The 25,523-nt window shown below is 37.7% G+C and overlaps 1 protein-coding gene across 9 annotated transcripts in view; it reads right to left on the minus strand.

Moving 5' to 3' along the window:
• The window catches only part of PSD3 (pleckstrin and Sec7 domain containing 3), a 769,411-nt gene that overhangs the window by 286,051 nt on the left and 457,837 nt on the right, over nucleotides 1-25,523 (minus strand). The gene's annotated exons all lie outside the window — the stretch shown is intronic.

The raw sequence follows: 25,523 nt of genomic DNA on the forward strand, positions 1-25,523 counted from the left end.
GAGAGGGTAGGGGGCTGGATGGTCAAAATGGGTGAAGGGGAGCAGGAGATAGATACAGGCTTCCACTTATGGAATGAATAAGTAATGGCATACCATAAGGGATATAGTCAATGACATTGTAATAGCATTGTATGGTGACAGATGGTACCTACAATTGTGTTGAGCACAGCATAATATATAAGCTTGTCAAGTCACCATGTTATATACCTGGAACTAATATAACACTTCGTGGCAACTATACTCAAATTTTAAAAACAGAAATATCTACTCTGTTCACAGTGATGTATTGTTATTTCTCTCACTGTAATAGAGAAAAGGATATGTAAATTTTGTCCATAGTGTCAAATTTTGTCCATAGTGTAGAGGGGCACATTGGAAAATAAAAAGAAGCTCAGAGCTTGGATACAAAAACATAACCCTTATTAATAAAGCACATAGGCACATTCCAATCATTCCTACCTATCTGAACCACCAGATGTTTACTGGATTACACTTTTGGCAGACCTGCACTCTGAACCTCTTAAGACCCTTTGAATTGACAACATATTTTAATATAAATCTGGGAAAACAGTATAATTTTGTTGAGTAAAACAAACAAAACTTAAAAAACAAACAAACAAACCTGTAACCATGTCTTCAAAATACCTGGAATTATATGTTTTTATAGCTATAGGGTTGGCAAAAAGCAGCAAGAATGAGAAGCCCTTGATGGAATAGAAACAAATTATATGCAAACTGACCAGAAGAAAAGAAAAATGACAGATTCTTAAAGAAGTTTGTATTGAAATCTGCCAGAAAAACTGAAAGAAAAATCCGATCTAGTATGAAACCCTCCTCCCTGCCTGACCACCCCCACAGTGCTCTGCAGATGGCATACAATACCCATAAGCAGGGATGCAGATGCACTCATGTAACACGCTTTAAATATACACATAATTACAACAACTCAAGTCTTAAAGAAAAGCAAAGAAGGTTCAAAGGTCATTTTCAAAAACAGTGATTTATCAGCAGTGGTGATATTTTAAAGGTTTTAATTGTTTCTACCTTTTTTTCTTTTTGAAGGAGAGTGTGTGTACACAAGTGGGGGAGTTGGGTGGAGGAAGGGCACAGAGAGAATCTTAAGCAGGCTCCATGCCCAGCATGGAGCCCTACTTGGGGCTCGACTTCAAGACCCTGAGATCATGATCTGCACCTAAATCAAGAGTTCTATGCTTTACTGATTGAGCCGCCGAGGCACCTCTAATTTTTCCTGTTTTATATCATTCTTCCTCAGAATTTGGGGGAAGCCAAAATGAGCCTTTATTTTAAAAGCAAGTATGAAGATAAAAATATTTGTACTGAGGCATAAGCCTCATCAGCCAATGTGAACAAAGAGATTAAATCATGAACTTTTTACCAGCTTTCTTGGTGAAAGAAGCCTTTGCCCACTTTGCCCACTGTCTATGTCCCTCTGAGAACGAAGCCCTTCTCACCTCACCCCCACCCCCAAGCACTCACTTCTGGCTAGCAGAACAAGATGTATGCAACTTCTGGTATTTTTTTTTCCCCAAAAATAATTTTAATAGTTTCCGTTTAAGGATTTATTATTTCTGAATAAAATCTATGAAATTTCTAGGAGAGGCTTCAAAGGGCTGGGGGAGGCAAAGTGCTATTGACGTAAGATTCATTTTGAGATATGTCTACAAATGTCTACCTGGATGAGTCAACCATGTCCCAGGTAACCAGGACCAAGTACTGGAGCCACCTGAGACCAAGGAACACTGGACTGATCCTTTTATATTCCTCCAGAGTTCTGTAGTATGGCTAGGACCATATAAAACCTCAAAGTTAAAAAGATAGACATTTAGGGAGATGATAATGCAATGTCACAGTTTATACATGAAGAAAGTGAAGCTGTGTGTAACTTGCCCAAGGCCACATAACAGTGTACATTTATGGCTCAGGAGGGCCTGGGTCTCTCAACTCCTGCTCCAGGAATCACTCCACATAAATAAATGATCACTCTGGAAAATGTCCTATCTTAATACAGAGCAAAAGGGAGGCATTTTTGCTATTAACTATTTACTAAGTAGTTCCCTGAATCATTGCACTTCTTCACCCAATAAAATCCAGTCCATTGAGAATCAGTCAGTATTCATTTAACCTCTTGTAGATCAAAATATGGCTGCAATTAAAGAATAGCTTTGTAAAAGGCCTACAAGTCAAACAATGGCTATACGCATATTGTTCCCAGTACAAGGACAACTGTTTTAAGTAGGTCACAAATAGTAATCCCATGTAATTTAAAGTGTGATGACTAACAACACATTCTAAAACAGAAGTCAATTTATTGTTATAATTTCTAAACTAGTGCAGACATAGAGACTATGATTTCTGAGGCCTTTTTTAATGGTATAAATTATATTTCAACTCCCCTTTCTCCCAGCTGCAGTATTGAACTTAAATGTCTACTAGATCAGTGGGTGGAAGATCAAAGAACATTTTAAAAATTTTAACTTTACTACCCACAAGGATGTGGGAGTAATATGTCAGTGGGACTAAAAAGTATGTGACAAAGTCTTAGAGATTCCCTAATTCGACAAGGAGCAGGTTGTTCCCTTTTTTAAAGAAGCAACACTCAGCCTTCCTTTGCTGGGTCTACTTTATAGAGCTAACAAACACAAGGACAAACTTAAACCAGAATCTAAAAATGTACATGTTTTTATAATGTTCTCTTTTCAGCACAGGATAAACACTAACCACAGGTGATAGTCTTGAGATTTCTACCTAGATGGCCTTATAAAAGGTTTCCCTTCAGCTAAGTAATAAATGATCTACACTAAGAATAAATTTAATTTTTAAAGAAAAGGACAGATAATCTTTCTCTCCATCCTCTCTCCTTCAGTCCTATCTCCAGAGAGCACATGGCAGTGTCAGCAACAGTGTATGGGGGAAGGTAAGCATGTTTACCCTCTTTTAGCCACCCAGGTTGCTCTTCCACTGTCTCCCATTACTGTCACATCCTCTCAGTAACCACTTAACCTGTGCAGTTGGACCTCAGGTTGGCCATCTTTACTGCTATTGAACACTAAAACTGTGCTTCCTTTCCCCTCCCAAATCCTGCTCTTCTCTAACCCCAGAATGCCCTTCCCCCTCACCGTAAGCACCCTTCCCATCTGTCTAAATCTCATCTATCTGTTAGGCTTATTCAAAATTCATCACCCAAATAGAGCTTCCCTGGAGTACCACATATTCACCAAGCTCTCATTTTCTGAACTCTTTACAGCACTCTTCTGCAAAACCCATAATTTGTTACCAACTATAGAATGTCATGTCCTTTGCTAGTTGTTGCATATACATTATCCAGTTTGTTTCCCCACATACACTGTAAAATCAAGGACAAATACCAGAACTTATACTTTCAAAATATATTCCACAGCACTAGCATGTAAGTGGACAAATAGGTGCCTAGGGAAAAAGTCCTGCCACACTGACTTAGCATCATCAAACTCATGCCTCTCAGGAGTGACACAGTATTTCTTCCTTTGGCTGTACATGAACTCAGATGCAACTGAAGGGTGTATGGCTATAAATCAGAGCAGTGATCTAGCTCCTCTGGAAAGACTAGACATAACCATCAATATTATTGTTGTTATTCATCTTCAAGAAAGCAAAATGCTATTAATAACACTTAGGTATGAAAATTCCTCAAATCTTTGTGCCAATATGGATGTAATTTTTCTTTCATTTTTGGATTTCATCTAGTGCATTTTTTTTTTTCATTTTACAGCAAGTCATTAAAAGGATCCTTCAGTCAACTATTTTAATGTAATCCAAATTAGTCACATAGGCACTTCTCTTCTGAAGATCTGTTAAATGCCCAGCACCAAACAACATCCTGAAATAAATACAGAAAGACATATGACCGAGTTCCTTTTCTATTTTGTTAATTCTCAAATATAAAAAGCACACACACAAACACACCTAGACACACATATACACACACAGAGTTCTCAAGGAAAGGAACAGAAACTTATTCCTTCTGCATTTCCATCACCATTTCTCCAATGCTGCATATATAGTAATAACTCAAAGAGTGTGTCAGTGGCACTGCATTGTTTATGAAATAATGAAGTTTGTAGGTATAAACACAGAAAAGCACAGCAGCACTTTATAAATAAACAATCCTATGAAAGCCAAGTACATAAAAATAATATATTTTAAGCACATGTTTTTTTTCTTCTGACTTAATTTTTAGAGAAGAGTTTATTCTCCCACACACTGTCACTGCAAAAACCATTTATTGATTTTAAATCTCATGTTCCCTGAAGCAGAAATTAATTTAAGAGGCAACTTCTGTAGCTATACATATCAGAATACCTCTGGAAGCCTGCTGTTGCCACAACAGTGATTTGCTATCACAGCCATATTAATGTAAGTAAAGGACTGTAAGCCTACATGTATAAAGAAAGTTACATAGAAAATTATTTCTTCAAAAGTAAACAATAACAGACATTAAAAAATGGATATACTAAAAAGAAGATAAAAATATAAGCTTAAGGCTTGGGTCCACACATGAGAGTAGAAACATTATACAGAGTGGAGATCTTGGCTTTCAGGCATGACTATACCTATTATCAAGGGGTCTATCACCAGAAGAAGAAAAATGAGGCAACAACATACTAAGTAGACAAAACAAATAGCAGTGCTATTACAACTAGACACCTCTTTGAAATTCTTTACAGCGTGACTATAAAATTTAACGTGAACATGTAATGGTTAATATGAGAAAGGTAAATACTGCTTAACAAATGATTCTAGAACATATGAACATATTAATAAACAGAGGAAGGAATAAATGAATGCAAGAATAGAACAAGGAGTGTGAGATAAATTATCTACTCCTGGATATGGGGGAAGTAAATAGATAATGGACAAGGAACAATCCTAATCACTAGACCTGGATGATGTGAAGTGGGCCAGTGAGCTTGGAGCAAAGTTACCAATCAGGGGAAAAAAACCCTTATGTAAAAAGATTTTAAGTCATAGATAAAGTGAACTGACTTTTCCCATGGAGATCATTGAACAAATTCTAATTTCTTAGTTCTTTACTGCCAAATAACCTTTCATTAGGCTTTCAATGTAGAAAACATGTTCTATTTATCGGTTCCCAATCATGTTATTTCTTTTGTAACCCATGTCTGTAATAAGTCTCCACCCCATATCACCCTACCCCAATCCTATTCATCCTTTAAGTTCTAACTCAATACAAGCCCTAAGAATTCTTTCTTCTTTAGGAAACTTAGAAAATAGCTAGCTTTGAGAAGAGAGGCTACAAACAGATAGGGACAGAAATAGATAAAGGAGGAGATGTAAGTAGGATCTGAGCTTGGAAGAAACTAATATTATAGACTTCTTTGGTTGGGATCTGGGAAAAAAAAAAAAATGAAAAGCAGGTCTCTCAATCACACTTTGTCCTAACGGGGTAAAAATCTTTTGTACTTCCTTCAAGGAGGCTTCCTTTTGATTTCTAGAATCACTGGAAGGAGCGGGATTGGTACTCTTTTTTACAACCCTTCAACCTTATGCCCAATTTTAAATCCTGTCCTTTTGGCAACTGAGGCATCTCATATATATTCATTTAGGATATGTCCCAAGTAAAAGATTATCAGAGAGAAAAGTAGAAGATCAAGTGAGAGGGACTTTCTCTCTCTCCCACTCTATTTCTTTCATGAAGTCCTCTAGCCTTACCCTTGGAAGATGGGAGGGGTAACATCTCCTAGATTATTTCTTGAGAACATTGCCACACCTCCAAAGGAAATAAAATGCTGAGACACTGGGCTACTCCCAAAGAAACAAGGGTGGCTGGGGTAAGTAAAATTAGTGGCACTAGTGGCAATGACGCAGAGAGAAAGAAAAAGAGAAGAAATGCCAAGCTGTAGCCAGGCAATGCAACGAACCATTGCTTCACGTCCCACCCACTTCCACACCCACTGAGAGTGCTGTTCTTGGGGACGAGAAAAACAGCTTGAGATAGCAACAGAAGAATCAATGCCAAACCATCCTTATCTCTGAGCCAAGACACTAACCTCACAGTTCAGGGCCATTACTGAAAGAAAGAAGACAAAGACAACAGAAGCTATGACTGTGGGTCTCTCCTTACTCCACTTCCTAAACCCAGAAAGGCACTCATGTGCTAAATCTATTTAAAAATCACATGAATTACTGGCCTCTATTTCTTTCATGCATTTTTTGGAGACAAGCCTGAATTGACACCGATGAGCTAGTGAGATACTGTCAAGTAAAAAGCAGAGAGAGACATTAAGTTACTGAACTTTAATAAAATGACAGTTCAAAATTTAAAGACAAAAGAAATGTCTTTATTTCCATATTTTTTTCACACATGGAAAAGGAGTATAGCTGGCTAAGATTCACAGTAATTCCCTGATTTCCTTTTATCTTTTTTCTTTATTTTCATTTCAATTGCCATATAACTGATTAATATAAAAATTTAAATAAACTACAAGATTATCTGCTACCTAGCTATCCCATCACTTCAACTCCTATTTGTTACAGAAGGCTGCTAAACCCCGATCTATAATTCCATCCTCTCATCTGGGTATCCACTAAAATGTAAACTTTATGGCAGCACAGGCCTCATTGGTCTTGTGTAGCTGTATGACCTCCGGAGAATGATAAAGATTGGGAGGAGCTTAATAAGCAGCAACTGAATGAACCTAAGTCTGATGAAATCCGATTTGACTTATCCAAACACTCCCCCCATACACACACACAAAATTTCTTCTAAAAATCTTTACCTCTCTGCCACTACACTATTCCAAGTTGGGTATCTTTACCCCTGTTTTGGCAATCTTGTCTAAGTTGGCCTTTTTACTTTCAGTTGCTGCATACTAATTAAAAGTCTCCTTTACTCAAAAGCTATATATACTTCTCCATTACCCACCTACTTTCCAAAGTAAAATTACGCTCATAAGGGGAGCCATTCAAAGTCCAGCTTGCAATATAACTTACTCATCAAAATGGCCCTCCTCATTGCCCTACCAGTCTGCTAATTTCTATACTCAGATTTAACTCATTTTTATCCATTTAGTCCATCAGAATATAAACTTGACCAAATCAGGGATCTTTCACTTTTATATCTTCAGCACCTAGAATAATGCTGAAAACATGTTAGGACCTCAAAAAATATCTGCTGGATAAATGAATGAGTTGTTGTAAGCATAAGAAAAAAATGGAAGGAAGAGAGAAAGGGAAGTAGGAGAAAAAATGTGCCAAACTCTCCCGATGAAGAAGCTTATAATTCAGGTCAAATTCCCATTTTTACAAATCACTTTTATCTTCAGTGTTTTCTTCTCTTCATACAACTTAGCACTTAAATACTCATTCCAAGCCTGCTATGCATCAAACTCTGTGTCAGGCACTAATGATACACCAATGAACACAACAGACATGGTCTTTATCTTCTCCAAATTTATAGCCTAGTGTAAACATTAAAGTCAATTAAATACCATGTACTCTGGACAAAACAAAAAGGACATTTAACCTGGAAGTCAACAACAGGGAAGATTTCTTAGAGGGACATGCAAAAGAAGACCTGAAGGATGAGTATGAGTTAACCAGAGAAAAAGTGGGGAGGTGTGTTTGAGGCAGAGGGGACAGCATGAATGAGGACCGAGAAGCAAGACAGAATAGAAAGTGTTCAGGAACTGAAAGAAGTTCAATAGGTCAAGAGTTCAGAGCACAAAGAGGACAGGAAAAGAGCTGAAGCTTCAGGGTTGACAAGGATCAGAGTTTGAAGGGCCTGGAAATCATCTTCAGTTGTCCTTTCCCATCCAAAGGAAAAAAAGAGTATGGGCTATCAAAGTGAGTATGAGAGGGAAGCTGAGAAGGAGCAAAAGAAAGGGAGAGGCCTTATGTGTCAGTTCTAACTCAGTTTAGAGAATAAATTCTTTGTAAGAAAAACACAGAATAAAATCCTTGCGGTCTTACATTTTCCTCTGTATCCTGAAATGTCTGTTCAAAAAATGCAGTGATGAAAACACTGATTGAAAATTTTTGTCCTTCTGGCTCCTTTCCCATCCAAATAAACAAACAAGCAAAAAAAATTTTTTTAATGTAGTAACTGAACTAAAAGCAATGTTAAATGCAAATGCAGACTCCATCAACTATATGAACCTTAAGTATCTAATCCCCCCCCCCCACCCACTTTGGGACTCTGAACTTCCTTTGCTAGTCAGCACAGATTTCTCAGCTGGATTCCTCTCAGAATCTGTAATACTATAAATTCCCATAATTACTAGGCAAAAAAGTTTAAGCAATGAGCTAAGGAAACAGTTTAAACTGGTTCTGCTTTCCGTTTTATTTCTTGCTTCGCATTTACTAGCTCCCTTTAATCCACCACCAGTTCTTTTTTTTTTTTTTTTTTTTTTAAAGATTTTATTTATTTATTTGACAGGCAGAGATCACCAGTAGGCAGAGAAGCAGGCAGAGAGAGAGGAGAGGGGGAAGCAGGCTCCCTGCTGAGCAGAGAGCCCGATGCGGGGCTCGATCCCAGGACCCTGAGATCATGACCTGAGCTGAAGGCAGAGGCTTAACCCACTGAGCCACCCAGGCGCCCCCACCACCAGTTCTTAACATTAGTCCATATTCAATATGGAGTTCTGTCCAACTATGGTATCTTGTTTGGGACGGTCACCTAAAATTATTTAAGACAGAGGGCTAAATCTAGACTCACATAGTATTCCTGAGAATATGCCATTACATTAAAGAAAAGAAGTGTGCAACAAAGATAAAAGGGATAAAGAGTTCCCAAGACAAAAAAGATACAGTTTTTAAAATATGAATTAGAAAAGGTATGGATTTTAAGTGGAAAATTTTTTGTAACTGTGTATTAAAAACTACCCAGCATCTGTCTCATACATTATCTTTAAATACTGCTCTTCCTCAAAACAGCTAGCACTTGGTCTGGGCCATGAATGAAATGAGGACACCATGAAAAAATATAAGTGCTATTCTGGGGGAAAATCCCTCATATCGCTGTTTCTAACCTACTACAGAGGAGAGGGAAATAAATCCCCTGCTAAACTTTCTTCCTTCTGAGAAAGTTACTAATTCAAATTTTTAAAATAATATCACCCCAGTGCATTAAACAATGTTTCCACCCTGTAAAAACCCTCGTTACTTATCATATTCATTTATTTCCTGTTTCATTAAAATAGTGAAGCCACAATTCCAGAGATTAGAAAAGCAGGCATCATAAAACAAAAAAGCTGCCCCTTTCCTAATATAGGGGCATTATTTGGCATCCTAGTTCTTGACTTTCAAAAGTAAGAAATACACTAAAATACTGTTTTTTACTAATTACAAATAGTACACTGTATTATTCCCAATATACCATTTCTTTTGAGATGTTCTTTATGGGGAATGTTACTTAGGAACAGCTCTAAAAAATCACATGCATTCCACAACCCGAAGACAACAAAATGAGGACCTGAGATTTTAAGGATGAAGGTACCATGGTGTGTCAACCTTGACATTAATTCTCATCTATTAATACCTTAATTTGTTGATCTCTAGTTGATAAGTGGCAAGTATCCCTAATACAAACATACATATGTGCATGCACACACACAAATATTATAACTAAAAAAATTATTTAGTTTTCATCTCTGTCATGTGTAAGAAATGCAACAACCTTTTATCTATGCATTTTAACAAGAAAACCTTCGATTATACCTGAAAAAGCAATGTGACCTTTAACAAAACCTACCTTCAGTACCTTTGAGGAAAGAGAAGGAAGACACAATGTATCCACTGTTACACTCACTGACCTCCCATCTCTCCGTTTAATATTCATTTAATTATCACCTCCTGTGTGTCAGATATCACATACTGGAAAATGTTCAGTGGCATCTTTAGCCTCTGTGCATTAAATATGACTAGCGCCTACCCACCTCAACTTGTAAAAACCAAAAATGTCTCTGCACACTGCCAAATGTCCAGCGGGAACATTACAGCTTGTTAAGAGTATGTAATAGCATTTTAGGGTTGGAGAGCTGGTAACCAAGCAGAAATTCACATGTACCTAGGTAAAGTGGAAAGTATTTTTAAATAAAAGGAAGAAAAGAGAATTTGATCCTAAAAATCATTCCCCTCAGCCAGAAAAGGCTGAGAAAGCTGTCTCCTCCCCTACCACCCTAAATGACCTTCTTCATCACAGAGCAAAACATTTATTCTAACTACTGACTACTGAACTCATGGAATTGTGTTAGTCCATAATGACTAGAAGTAGGTGAATCAGTAAATAAATCATTAAGGTGGGCCTGATATGATTCTCTCTATTAAGAAAGAAAACTCAGATCCTCTAAACCCAGACTTTTCTATCTATTTGATATTAAAACTTTACTGCCTGATCAAACATAACTCTAGTAATTCCTTTTAGTCAACTGTTTGGGAGAGTTTGAGGTAAGAAACTGCTAGACAGAAAGACAACAGAAAAAAATGATAAATCTTTAATTAAAGTATAAAAAACTAACAGCAAAATGAGAAAAATACTATCTTGAATTTTCAAAGGAAATTGCTTATAGAAGCTGATACAAGGACCTCAGAATAAGCATTCATTCTTCTCAAGAAATTAAAAGTCATACTCATAAAAATGGTTTCAGATCCTTCCAGAAAATTTAAAGACAAAATAATCGTTTTCTAAGTTTTCCTGGGAATACTTACAATTTCAATAGGAAATGTACATTGCACGTTCTCCGTCCACCAATGGGCACAATGTTCAGCTACTCGTGGAGTCTAATGTAGTAGCAAGAAAATGATCTTTAGAGAAAATAAGTTATCTTTTTTTATTTTATTTTTTTCTTTTGCAAGAGAGGAGTAATTTTTTGTCTTCTACGCATTATGAGAAATTGGTCTCTCTATGTGCTCCAGAGAAATGACCTCTCAGGGGCATTTCAGGATACACAGAATCTGCTCTAAGTGAAGACAAATATAAAGTTGGTAAAGAACAAAATGAAAACAGCTGTTAAGAATGTTAACAAATTTTACCATAACAAAATACTGATCAGTCAGCAGACCCCTCAAGAATATAAGTTCATAGATGTACTTAGACAATTAGTAACCAGCTATGAAAAAGAAGAAAGATCTGGAAGAAATAAAAATCCTGTCTTGATTACCTATTGCTCTACAACAAGCTACCCCAAAAGCCAGTGTTATATAACATCTACTGTTTTACTTGCTCATGAATCTGTGGATGTGCCGTCTGGACACTGCTCTACGGAGACTGTCTATCTCTATCTCCATATGGTGTTTGCTAGGCTTACCTGGGGCTGGATAAGGTACCTTACTCCCATGTCTGAAAATTGTGCTGGCTACAGGATGCAGAGCTTTGGAGTTCCTACTACAAATGCTTCCCATTTCCAGCAGGATAGCTTGATTCCCTCCTTACACATTCACTCAGGAACTGCCCCTTCTAAGGTCTATAATTCTCACAGCACTGCTTCTGCCACATTCTGTCCCACTAGGCCAGCCCAGACTTCAGGGGAGGGGAAAGAGATGCCTCCCTCTTGATGGGTGGAACAGCACGTGCAAACAGGGATAGGAAGAACTACAGGTGACCATCGTTGTAAACAATCTGTTATAAGCCCCACTACTGGAAACCATTGTAACATAAAGGAAATCAAGAGAAAAAATGAAAAATGGCCAAAATCAAGGGCCTTTCTTGCCAATATACCCCATTTCCTACCCTTGACTCCTTACCCAATGAAGACTAGAAAAGAATAAAACGGAGGATGCAGTGTAGATGGTATCTTTACAGAAAGCAACCTTAATGATAACATCTAATTAGAATTTTTTTTAAATATAGAAATAGAGAACAAAATAATAAGTTTATAGAACCACCCCTGAGTCTCTTAGTCCTTTGAACTAAATGTATGTTGTAAACAAAATATACAAGGTTTGGTACCAGGTAAAGAATACATAAATTGTTAAGGGAAGAGATGGAAAGTTCCTTTCAAAAATTTCTACTTCTTAGGATCATGATTTTAAAAGATCAATGTTTCTAACATCTTTCTTAGAAGAAGTAAATACTGGAATACCCACAGTTGAAAAATCAAAGTGATAAATGGAGGTAGTAACATAGCAGCTCTGCGAATAGGCGGCTGCCCTTCCTGCACCAACATGCAATGCTGCAGAACACCAACCACTCTTGACATCTCCAATGCCTGTGTATAGGAAACAGTAGTAGTATTCCTGCATGGCCTTTTCAAAAAGTGGTTGGCAGATGGGTTTATATACCAAAGTGGAGATGTAAAGCGATTATCCTGAGTCCCAAGAAACTAGTGCAATTAAGCCTGGACAACATTTCATTGTAAGAGGTTTATCATTTGCAAAGAATGTGGATAAATAAGCCTGTTACAGTGGCTTCCACTCATTTCCCAGTTTGTCACTGTTCCTCTCCATTTTCCATAATAAAAAGGTTAATATTTTTCTGCCAGCTGTATACGTTTGTCTTCAACTAATCCAATACCATACCATCTCAGGGGTATCTATCTATATATATATTTTTTTAAAGATCCTTCATTTAATCATTAGAGAGCCAGTGAAACCACAAGCAGTGTGAAGGTCAGAGGGAGAGGGAAAAGAAGACTCCCTGCTAAGCATGGAGTCCTGCAACACTGCAAAACAGGGGCTTTATCCCAGGTCCCTGGGATCATGACCTGAGGTGAAAGCAGACACTTAACTGACTGAGCCACCTCGGCACCCGTGAAGGTTATCTGTATTTTAGCAGGAAAGCTCTGAAGCCTGCAAATTATATAAGACCAAAATGAGGAAATCCAACTGTAATAATAGGAAAATGAGAAAACAATAAGGGAGCAGAAAAGCCCTTCATGTTAGACCACACAGGAGGCCAACACTGACTACCACAGATGAAAGAAATTGGGAAGTGATGCTTCTTTTGCTATCTTTTAAACAGAGACCTCTATGCTAAGCCAGCATTCACTTAACAAATTTTACAGGTATTAAGATCTGCAACATATAAGGCTAAATAATTTCAGTTACTGTAACTTTGGGCCTGGATAATTCTTTATTCTGACAAACATTGGCCCCCACATAAAAGGCAAAAGTAGAAAGATCACTAAATTTGGGAGGAGGGAAAATCAGATTTTAATCCTGGCTCTCTAACTCTGTACAGAACCCCTAGTAAATTAATCTTTTAAAGTCCAAATTTCTTCCCCTATAAAAATATGGATAAAAATACACTCAATCAATGAGTTTTCCTCTATGGGTTCAATGAAATAAGTAGTTTATATGCCTGAAAAACAGTATCCAATAAATGTAAACTGCATATGATTCTGCCTTTTTACACAGATTAAGGCCCCAAATAATTACGATTCCCAAGTAAATTCTGTTTATTTATTTAATGACATAAAGGCACAAAGTTTGCAGTAAGAAGATGAAGTGTTTAAGTCATATTTTGAAACTTACTGGGCCGCCCAGTGTTGGGTAGACTCTCCCTAAATCTTAGGTTCTTCATCTACTGGGGCACTGGGGACACAACAGTGAATAAGGCAAATCAACTCCTTGCCCTCATGGAGCTCTTCGTGTCATTGGGAGACATAAAAGGAACAAACACATAGTGCCAGGCACCATTGCCTATATATGAAGTGACTGAGCGAGAGTATCTTTAAGCCCCATCACACCCCCATTGAAGTCTATGAGCTCATGACTATAAATATCAAAGTCAACAAAAAGGAAGAACACAATTTCTCATTCTGATGTTTTATAAGATGTTAAATCATTCTTTCTATAAAATCAAAGGCTTCCAAAGAAATGCAGCATCATTACAAAGCTTTTCTGTACTATAAAAGCAACAGTCCTCATCTAAGATGAAAACTTAAAATTCTGCTGTTAAAAGGGAAAGTCAGATCTTCACATGAAAGACTGCTTTTCCATATACTCCTAAAGCCAGTAATTTAGAGGGTAATACCTGCACATATTCCCAAGACCACCAAGGCCGTAGCATAAACAATCCAACTGATGACTGAGATGCTCACAATACTAGTTCAGAAAAATCTGCTGAGCCGGGACATGGAATGCAAATGAGCACAAGCAGACATACTACCCTGCAGGTTAAGAGTCACACTGAACAGAAATGTTTTACTTGCAGCTTTTATACTTTATGTTCTGTTACCAGCCATAAAAACACTTCTGCGGAGTAGGAGTCAAGATGGCGGAGAAGTAGCAGGCTGAGACTGCTTCAGCTAGCCAGAGATCAGCTAGATAGCTTATCTAAAGATTGCAAACACCTGAAAATCCATCAGCAGATCAAAGAGAAGAAGAACAGCAATTCTGGAAACAGAAAAACAACCACTTTCTGAAAGGTAGGACCGGCGGAGAAGTGAATCCAAAGCGACGGGAAGACAGACCCCGGGGGGAGGGGCCGGCTCCCGGCAAGCGACGGAGCAACCGCGCACAAAATCAGGACTTTTAAAAGTCTGTTCCGCTGAGGGACATCGCTCCAGAGGCTACCCGGGGCAAAGCCCACACGAGGTCAGTGTGGCCTCAGGTCCCGCAGGGTCACAGAAGGATCGGGGGTGTCTGAGTGTCGCAGAGCTTGCGGGTATTGGAACGGGAAAGCCGGCTACAGAGACAGAGCCGACAGTAAGCTCGCAGCTCCGTGTTACCTTAAACCGGTCGCAGGCTCAGTGAGCTCAGAGCGCGGCCGGAGGTCAGGCAGACGGGAGTAACTGGGCGCTGTTCTCTGAGGGCACACTGAGGAGTGAGGCCCTGGGCTCTCAGCTCCTCCAGGCCGGAGACCAGGAGGCCGCCATTTGTATTCCCGTCCTCCGGAACTCTACGGAAAGCGCTCAGGGAACAAAAGCTCCTGAAAGCAAACCCGAGCGGATTACTCACCCCAGCCCTGGGTAAGGGCGGTGTAATTCCACCTGGGGCGGACACTTGAGAATCACTACAACAGGCCCCTCCCCCAGAAGATCAACAAGAAATCCAGCCGAGACCAAGTTCACCTACCAAGGAGTGCGGGTTCAATACCAAGGAGAGCAGCAGAATTCCAGAGGAGGAGAAAGCAAAGCACGGAACTCATAGCTTTTTCCCTGTGATTTTTTTTAGTCTTGCATTTAATTTAATTTTTTTCTTTTTCATTTTTTGTTTTTTTTTCTCGCCTTTGAGTAAAATTTTTTTTTAAACTGTTACCTTTTTGTTTTTTAACGATTTTTTACTAGTTTATCTAATATATATATTTTTTCTTTTTTATATTTTTCTTAGGTGTTTTCTTTTTTTTTAATTTTTTTTCTTTTTTTTTTTTTCTTTCTTTCTTCCTTTTTGAACCTTTTTTTATCCCCTTTCTCCCCACCTCACAATTTTGGATCTCTTCTAATTTGGTTAAAGCATATTTTCCTGGGGTTGTTGCCACCCTTTTAGTATTTTACTTGCCCCTTCATATACTCTTATCTGGACAAAATGACAAGAGGGAAAAATTCAACACAAAAAAAAGAACAAGAGGCAGTACCGAAGGCTAGGGACCTAATCAATACAGACATTGGTAATATGTCAGATCTAGAGTTCAGAATGACAATTCTCAAGGTTCTAGCCGGGCTCGAAAAAGGCATGGAAGATATGAGAGAAACCCTCTCGAGAGATATAAAAGCCCTTTCTGGAGAAATAAAAGAACTAAAATCTAACCAAGTTGAAATCAAAAAAGCTATTAATGAGGTGCAATCAAAAATGGAGGCTCTCACTGCTAGGATAAATGAGGCAGAAGAAAGAATTAGTGATATAGAAGACCAAATGACAGAGAATAAAGAAGCTGAGCAAAAGAGGGACAAACAGCTACTGGACCACGAGGGGAGAATTCGAGAGATAAGTGACACCATAACACGAAACAACATTAGAATAATTGGGATTCCAGAAGAAGAAGAAAGAGAGAGGGGAGCAGAAGGTATACTGGAGAGAATTATTGGGGAGAATTTCCCCAAGATGGCAAAGGGAACGAGCATCAAAATTCAGGAGGTTCAGAGAACGCCCCTCAAAATCAATAAGAATAGGCCCACACCCCGTCACCTAATAGTAAAATTTACAAGTCTCAGTGACAAAGAGAAAATCCTGAAAGCAGCCCGGGAAAAGAAGTCTGTAACATACAATGGTCAAAATATTAGATTGGCAGCTGACTTATCCACAGAGAGCTGGCAGGCCAGAAAGAGCTGGCATGATATTTTCAGAGCACTAAACGAGAAAAACATGCAGCCAAGAATACTATATCCAGCTAGGCTATCATCGAAAATAGAAGGAGAGATTAAAAGCTTCCAGGAAAAACTAAAACTGAAAGAATTTGCAAACACCAAACCAGCTCTACAGGAAATCTTGAAAGGGGTCCTCTAAGCAAAGAGAGAGCCTACAAGTGGTAGATCAGAAAGGAACAGAGACCATATACAGTAACAGTCACCTTACAGGCAATACAATGGCCCTAAATTCATATCTCTCAATAGATACTGTGAATGTTAAAGGGCTAAATGCTCCTGTCAAAAGACACAGGCTATCAGAATGGATAAAAAAACAAAACCCATCTATATGTTGCCTCCAAGAAACTCATTTTAAGCCCGAAGACACCTCCAAATTTAAAGTGAGGGGGTGGAAAAGAATTTACCATGCTAATGGACATCAGAAGAAAGCAGGAGTGGCAATCCTTATATCAGATCAATTAGATTTTAAGCCAAAAACTATAATAAGAGATGAGGAAGGACACTATATCATACTCAAAAGGTCTGTCCAACAAGAAGATTTAACAATTTTAAATATCTATGCCCCCAACGTGGGAGCAGCCAACTATATAAACCAATTAATAACAAAATCAAAGAAACACATCAACAATAATACAATAATAGTAGGGGACTTTAACACTCCCCTCACTGAAATGGACAGATCATCCAAGCAAAAGATCAGCAAGGAAATAAAGGCCTTAAACGGCACACTGGACCAGATGGACATCACAGATATATTCAGAACATTTCATCCCAAAGCAACAGAATACACATTCTTCTCTAGTGCACATGGAACATTCTCCAGAATAGATCACATCCTCGGTCCTAAATCAGGACTCAACCGGTATCAAAAGTTTGGGATCATTCCCTGCATATTTTCAGACCACAATGCTCTAAAGCTAGAACTCAACCACAAATGGAAGTTTGAAAAGAACCCAAATACATGGAGACTAAACAGCATCCTTCTAAAGAATGAATGGGTCAACCGGGAAATTAAAGAAGAATTGAAAAAAATCATGGAAACAAATGATAATGAAAATACAACGGTTCAAAATCTGTGGGACACAACAAAGGCAGTCCTGAGAGGAAAATATATAGCGGTACAAGCCTTTCTCAAGAAACAAGAAAGGTCTCAGGTACACAACCTATCCCTACACCTAAAGGAGCTGGAGAAAGAACAAGATAGAAACCCTAAGCCCAGCAGGAGAAGAGAAATCATAAAGATCAGAGCAGAAATCAATGAAATAGAAACCAAAAAAACAATAGAACAAATCAACGAAAGTAGGAGCTGGTTCTTTGAAAGAATTAATAAAATTGATAAACCCCTGGCCCGACTTATCAAAAAGAAAAGAGAAAGGACCCAAATAAATAAAATCATGAATGAAAGAGGAGAGATCACAACTAACACCAAAGAAATACAAACTATTATAAGAACATACTATGAGCAACTCTACGCCAACAAATTTGACAATCTGGAAGAAATGGATGCATTCCTAGAAACATATAAACTACCACAACTGAACCAGGAAGAAATAGAAAGCCTGAACAGACCCATAACCAGTAAGGAGATTGAAACAGTCATTAAAAATCTCCAAACAAACAAAAGCCCAGGGTCAGACGGCTTCCCGGGGGAATTCTACCAAACATTTAAAGAAGAACTAATTCCTATTTTCCTGAAACTGTTCCAAAAAATAGAAATGGAAGGAAAACTTCCAAACTCATTTTATGAAGCCAGCATCACCTTGATCCCAAAACCAGACAAGGATCCCACCAAAAAAGAGAGCTATAGACCAATATCCTTGATGAACAAAGATGCGAAAATACTCAACAAAATACTAGCCAATAGGATTCAACAGTACATTAAAAAGATTATTCACCATGACCAAGTGGGATTTATTCCAGGGCTGCAAGGTTGGTTCAACATCCGCAAATCAGTCAATGTGATACAACACATCAATAAAAGAAAGAACAAGAACCATATGATACTCTCAATAGATGCTGAAAAAGCATTTGACAAAGTACAGCATCCCTTCCTGATCAAAACTCTTCAAAGTGTAGGGATAGAGGGCACATACCTCAATATCATCAAAGCCCTCTATGAAAATCCCACCGCAAATATCATTCTCAATGGAGAAAAACTGAAAGCTTTTCCGCTAAGGTCAGGAACACGGCAGGGATGTCCATTATCACCACTGCTATTCAACATCGTACTAGAGGTCCTAGCCTCAGCAATCAGACAACAAAAGGAAATTAAAGGCATCCAAATCGGCAAAGAAGAAGTCAAATTATCACTCTTTGCAGATGATATGATACTATATGTGGAAAACCCAAAGACTCCACTCCAAAACTGCTAGAACTTATACAGGAATTCAGTAAAGTGTCAGGATATAAAATCAATGCACAGAAATCAGTTGCATTTCTCTACACCAACAACAAGACAGAAGAAAGAGAAATTAAGGAGTCAATCCCATTTACAATTGCACCCAAAACCATAAGATACCTAGGAATAAACCTAACCAAAGAGACACAGATTCTATACTCAGAAAACTATAAAGTACTCATGAAAGAAATTGAGGAAGACACAAAGAAATGGAAAAATGTTCCATGCTCCTGGATTGGAAGAATAAATATTGTGAAAATGTCTATGCTACCTAAAGCAATCTACACATTTAATGCAATTCCTATCAAAGTACCATCCATCTTTTACAAAGAAATGGAACAAATAATTCTAAAATTTATATGGAACCAGAAAAGACCTCGAATAGCCAAAGGGATATTGAAAAAGAAAGCCAACATTGGTGGCATCACAATTCCAGACTTCAAGCTCTATTACAAAGCTGTCATCATCAAGACAGCATGGTACTGGCACAAAAACAGACACATAGATCAATGGAACAGAAGAGAGAGCCCAGAAATAGAACCTCAGCTCTATGGTGAACTAATCTTCGACAAAGCAGTAAAGAATGTCCAATGGAAAAAAGACTGCCTCTTCAATAAATGGTGCTGGGAAAATTGGACAGCCATATGCAGAAAAATGAAATTGGACCATTTCCTACACCACACACAAAAATAGACTCAAAATGGATGAAGGACCTCAATGTGCGAAAGGAATCCATCAAAATCCTTGAGGTGAACACAGGCAGCAATCTCTTTGACCTCAGCCGCAGCAACATCTTCCTAGAAACATTGCCAAAGGCAAGGGAAGCAAGGGCAAAAATGAACTATTGGGATTTCATCAAGATCAAAAGCTTTTGCACAGCAAAGGAAACAGTTAACAAAATCCAAAGACAACTGACAGAATGGGAGAAGATATTTGCAAACGATATATCAGATAAAGGACTAGTGTCCAAAATCTATAAAGAACTTAGCAAACTCAACACCCAAAGAACACATAATCCAATCAAGAAATGGGCAGAGGACATGAACAGACATTTCTGCAAAGAAGACATCCAGATGGCCAACAGACACATGAAAAAGTGCTCCATATCACTCAGCATCAGGGAAATACAAATAAAAACCACAATGCGATATCACCTCACACCAGTCAGAATGGCTAAAATTAACAAGTCAGGAAATGACAGATGCTGGCGAGCATGCGGAGAAAGGGGAAACCTCCTACACTGTTGGTGGGAATGCAAGCTGGTGCAGCCACTCTGGAAAACAGCATGGAGGTTCCTCAAAATGTTGAAAATAGAACTGCCCTATGACCCAGCAATTCCACTACTGGGTATTTACCCTAAAGATACAAACGTAGTGATCCAAAAGGGCACGTGCACCCGAATGTTTATAGCAGCAATGTCCACAATAGCCAAACTATGGAAAGAACCTAGATGTCCATCAACAGATGAATGGATCAAGAAGATGTGGTATATACACAATGGAATACTATGCAGCCATCAAAAGAAATGAAATCTTGCCATTTGTGACAACATCGATGGAACTAGAGCGTATCATGCTTAGCGAAATAAGTCAAGCAGAGAAAGACAACTATCATATGATCTCCCTGATATGAGGAAGTGGTGATGCAACATGGGGGCTTAAGTGGGTATGAGAAGAATCAATGAAACAAGATGGGATCAGGAGGGAGACAAACCATAAGTGACTCTTAATCTCACAAAACAAACTGAGGGTTGCTGGGGGGAGGGGGTTTGGGAGAAGGGGGTGGGATTATGGACATTGGGGAGGGTATGTGCTTTGGTGAGTGCTGTGAAGTGTGTAAACCTGGTGATTCATAGACCTGTACCCCTGGGGATAAAAATATGTTTATAAAAAATAAAAAATTTAAAAATTAAAAAAAAAAAAAAAAAACTTCTGCTAGGGGTGCCTGGGTGGCTCATTCGGTTAAGAAACTGCCTTTAGCTCAGGGCATGATCCCAGCATCCTGGGATACAGTCCCTCATTAGGCTCCCTGCTCAGGAGGGAGCCTGCTTCTCCTTCTTCCACTCTCCCTGCTTGTGATCTCTCTCTGTCAAATAAATAAATAAAATCTTAAACAAAAAATATCTGCTAAAATAATATGATGAAAAGTAAGTTCTACAAGGTGAATTTTTCTCTGAAATGTTTCTATTCCCCAGGAGCATGGTTTTTACTGGCAACCTTGAGGATATAAACCTTACATAGAAAGACTGGGCTTTCAGAATGAATCAGACAAGGACTAAGAAACAATATTCATAAAAAGAATCAACAGAAATTTCTCAGACTGGTGAAACTGTGATAATACAAAGGATTTTTGGATATCAACAAGGGTTCTTTAAATGATTTTTCTATGAGTTAGTCAGAAACTTTTTAGCAATTGAAAAAACACTCATTTGAATAATAAAATTATGTTTTAGAAAATTTATTTGGCAAATTGAAGAAAGATTATGTAGCAGAATTCATTAAAAATATACTTTAAAGAATAAATAAAAACATAATTAGCATATAAATTGTTTTTATGTTAAGTAGCTTCTGAAGTGCTTGAAGTTTCTTAAAACAGCATGTAATTATAACAAATGTGAACACATCTCCTATAATTTAGTTTGCCTATTTAGGTATAAGCATAAACCTTATGCCTTCCATATAACTTCTTTAACTTCCAACTTCTACACTTACAAACTAAGGATAATACATATCATGAGTCACAATGCTTTAAATTCCAGAGTTCTAGAATTCTATGAAATACAACAAGATTCAGGTCAAACTCTCTTTAGACTTTAGATGAGGGATGAATGAACAGAATTTAAATTCCTTTATTTTATATGTGTATGCATGTCTGTATTACTATAAAATAAAAAGATTAAGTTCTTGTGCAAATTTAGGCAATGTGTCTGTGATTTATAATAAAATAAATGAAAAACTCTTGGCTTTAGAAATGGGTCTAAGGAGCTTAAGACTTTTCTTTTTATATACTATGTTAAATTGATTAGTATCAATATACTATTGTTAATTTACATAGAAGCATAAGAACTTGGAGTTGTCAAGGTACTTAGAAATCAAGATTCTTATATTACAGATGAGGAGACCTCTACTGAAAGGCTAAAGGATTACAGGTTCTGCAGTAAGATGCCTTATATTATTCATATTCTAGCTCTGCCACCCACTGTGAAATCAGAGGCAAGATACTCACTTGTCATGCTCCTTGTCTTATTTCTTCTTTTTATCTATAAAATTAAGATAATGGTATCTACCTGATAGAGTTATTCCAAGAATCAAATGTATTAATATATTTAAACACTAGAACCATGACTGGTATGTAAGAATTCAAAAATGCTGGGGATTATATAATCCATGGTATTTATTAGTGAATATATTTGTAAACCAGTAAATAATAATTATTTACTGAAAATAATTTTTTACTGAAAATAAATAATTAATAATTATAATAATTATAATTATAATTATAATAAATAATTATTTACTGAAACTAGGGACTTTCATTAACCCTATGTTCAACAAGAATTTCAGAGGATGACAATCAATAAAACCCCTTAGTCTCTCTCCTGTGCTCATCAAGTGGCTGTGTTCACTTCTAGGAAACACACATCACAGAGATGATAGCCACCCAGGTTATCTCCAGAGCAAGACAAGCAGGATGTTAGGATATAGACAAATTGTCACTATCAATAGAGATGGAAAGTTGGGAGTATTCTGCTTTAAGAGGTAACTTTGCAGAATCATAAGATAATCTTCAAATATTAGAAAAGTCATCAAATAAATAAGGAATTAGAGTTATTATCTGTTTCTCCAAAGGCAAATATGGCTGCTTATCAGAAAAAAAAGTTTTAAGAATTTAAGATTTCTGATAGTAATGAGCATTTTTTCAACATGTTAACACAAAAATAAGATGCCACTTTTCAAATACTAAGGGATGATTATGCTGAGTTAGGAGTTGGACTAGATGACATTTAAAAAAACCTAAGAATTGTGGAATATTAGAACTTCAAAGGATCTTCAAAGTTATCAGGTCTAATGGCTTAGCTGTCCATTAGATTCACCTGAAGAGTTTTAAAAACAATACTAACCCCATCCAGGATCACTTAAAATCAAGGCTTTCTCAGGGTAAAGGCTGGCACTATTTTGTTTGCTTTGTATTTTCTCCCAGATGATCCTAAAACAGCCACAGCTGAGAAACAGGGCATTAGTTCACAAATGACAAATTATGTGGGATGCCTGGGTGGCTCAGTCAGTTAAGCATCTGCCTTGAGCGTCTGGGATCAAGTCCCACATCGGGCTCCCTCTCCTTCTACCTGACACTCCCGCTGCTTGTGCTCTCGTTCTCATTCTATCTGTGACAAATAAATAAAATCTTAGAAAAGAAAAGAAAAGTAAGGAAAAGACAAGACAATATAAGAAGAAAATTAGGGCTCACTGTTAGAACACCACCAAACTATCATTTGAACCCAGGAATTCTGTTGTGTTACACTATCTTTGCTTGATCTTAAAAGTCCTTCAGTGTGAGGTTGGGAGAAGAACAATGCAGTGTAAATCAGGAAATCTGAATCCCTGACATGGGGCACTGGCAAAAAGCCAGAACTGAGTGTTAATTTCAGACCTTAGCATCTGCATCACAGACTATTATCATGACTTGCTAGTAATCAGTTTTGCATGTCATTTCAAATTCAAGAGGGCATCCTGGCAGGTAGGAAAACCATGGCAGTAAGAAAGAGAATTAGCTAGTTTTACTCCTCTCTATTCTGTCTTTGCCTAACCTTACTGACTAAGATTGAGTAAATCACTATCTCCCTGAAACCCATTTGTGAACAGAGAGAGTTCATCAGAATCATGTCAGGAGTGACTTCTAACCCTAATGACCTAAGACTAAATAACATCCATGTTGTCAGGACCAATGTGTTTTACTATATGTAGCTGTTTTTTTCCAGGGACACAATCCACCAGGAGGTACATATGAATTCACACAGTCAACATCCTAAAAAGGAGGTCTACCATACATACTGCACATTAAATTTTAAAAACTCTACTCATTACTGGATATCTCAATTCCATCACAGGTTAAACCATAACAAGAGTAAGTCTGAATGCCAAACTGGCACCTGACTCTCAGCATCAAAATGAAAACTCATACCAGTTACCAGAACAATGGCTGAAGAAAAGAGATATAAACATCAAACAGGAAGAAGGGTTGATTATGCCTTTAATGAACTGATCATGTTCCAGAAGTGGTCTTCTTGGATTGCTAAAAAGCAGACAAAGGTAAGCTTTCTACCCACCTCCTCTCTCTCAAAAAAAAAAGTGTTCTTTAAGAAATTCTAGTGAGTTTTTTTTCTAAAATTGTCTTAATATATTTACAAGACAAAAACAGGAAAAAAGAATGATTTTTCTTTTCCTTTTGAGAAGAATCTCTGGCCCCTAGGTGTCACAGATTGCTCATAACCATTCGGACAAGAGGCTGACTTTTACTTAGTGATTTAGTTAATAAGTAAGTTCAATGTTAAAAAATAATTTTGGAAAGCATATATGGAAAAGCAGGAAAAATTCAAGTGGATAAGAATCTATTGATAAATATCCTTAAAAAAGAAAATATTAAGCAATTGAAAAACTCATTTAGATTGAAAACTATGCTCAGCTATAATCAGTAACAAGGAAACATATGATTCTCCCAGCAGAAATAGACTTTGGGCAATAAACAAATCTTTGTGCAAGAAAGACTAGGATATATAAGGGAAAAAATGGGTGTTCCTATGCTTAATTATTAGTTACAGGCTCACTGCTGAAATACCATCAGTATTTAAAGAAACAGAGGGCTGGGCAAACCTGGGAAACATCAAATATAAATACATTTGTTTGAACTCCATGGTGAACCATAAAATTTCCTAAAACATCTGTGTTTTATTATACGGTTGGAAATGAAGAACAGGATTATGTACTCTAAAATTTATTTTTTAAACTTCCATTTTTCATGTGTCTAGTAGTTATAGATAAGAGGATCATTTTATAAATACTGTCTACTTTTTACTTATTAATAAACATTGTCACAGATTTCTAACCTATTCTATCTTTTAGTAGCAAAAAATAAAAACCAAATTATTTTTTAATTCTATAAGACTAGTTGAAATTAACACTATTAGCGGTTTTTATTTTATTTTTTAAAATTTTATTTATTTATTTGACAGACAGAGATCACAAGTAGCCAGAGAGGCAGGCAGAGAGAGAGGAGGAAGCAGGCTCCTCACTGAGCAGAGAGCCCGATGAGGGGCTCGATCCCAGGACCCTGGGATCATGACCTGAGTCGAAGGCAGAGGCTTTATTTAACCCACTGAGCCACCCAGGTGCCCCTATTTTTATTTGTTTTTAAAGATTTTATTTACTTGACATAGAGAGAGAAAGAGAGCAAACACAAGCAGGAGGAGGGACAGAGGGATAGGGGAAATGTAAAGCTCAATCCTAGGACCTGAGCCAAAGGCAGAAACTATTTTTAGAACATGGGTTCTATCCAAAAAGAAATTTTCAAGATACCACAAATAATGTAACATCAAATCCGGGCTAGGAGACTATTTCATGAAAAAGATCAGAGAAACAAAACTACAAAATGTTAGATGTCAGCCGAACACCGAAGAGCCACAGTGGCAAGCCCGGTCTGTGGAAGAGGTCCCTCAGGCCACCTCCACAGAAGCTCCCCAAGCTACTTTTCGGCACCATATTCACGTAACATGGCCTTGCTTCCTTGTCTGTTGTGCCTTTGTCTGATCTCCAACTGGCCTGCTGAACCAGACACTGACCCCGGCTCCAGGCTGACAGCTCCTGCTG

This window comes from Mustela lutreola, chromosome 18 (assembly GCF_030435805.1).
Source record: "Mustela lutreola isolate mMusLut2 chromosome 18, mMusLut2.pri, whole genome shotgun sequence".
Classification (NCBI taxonomy): domain Eukaryota; kingdom Metazoa; phylum Chordata; class Mammalia; order Carnivora; family Mustelidae; genus Mustela; species Mustela lutreola.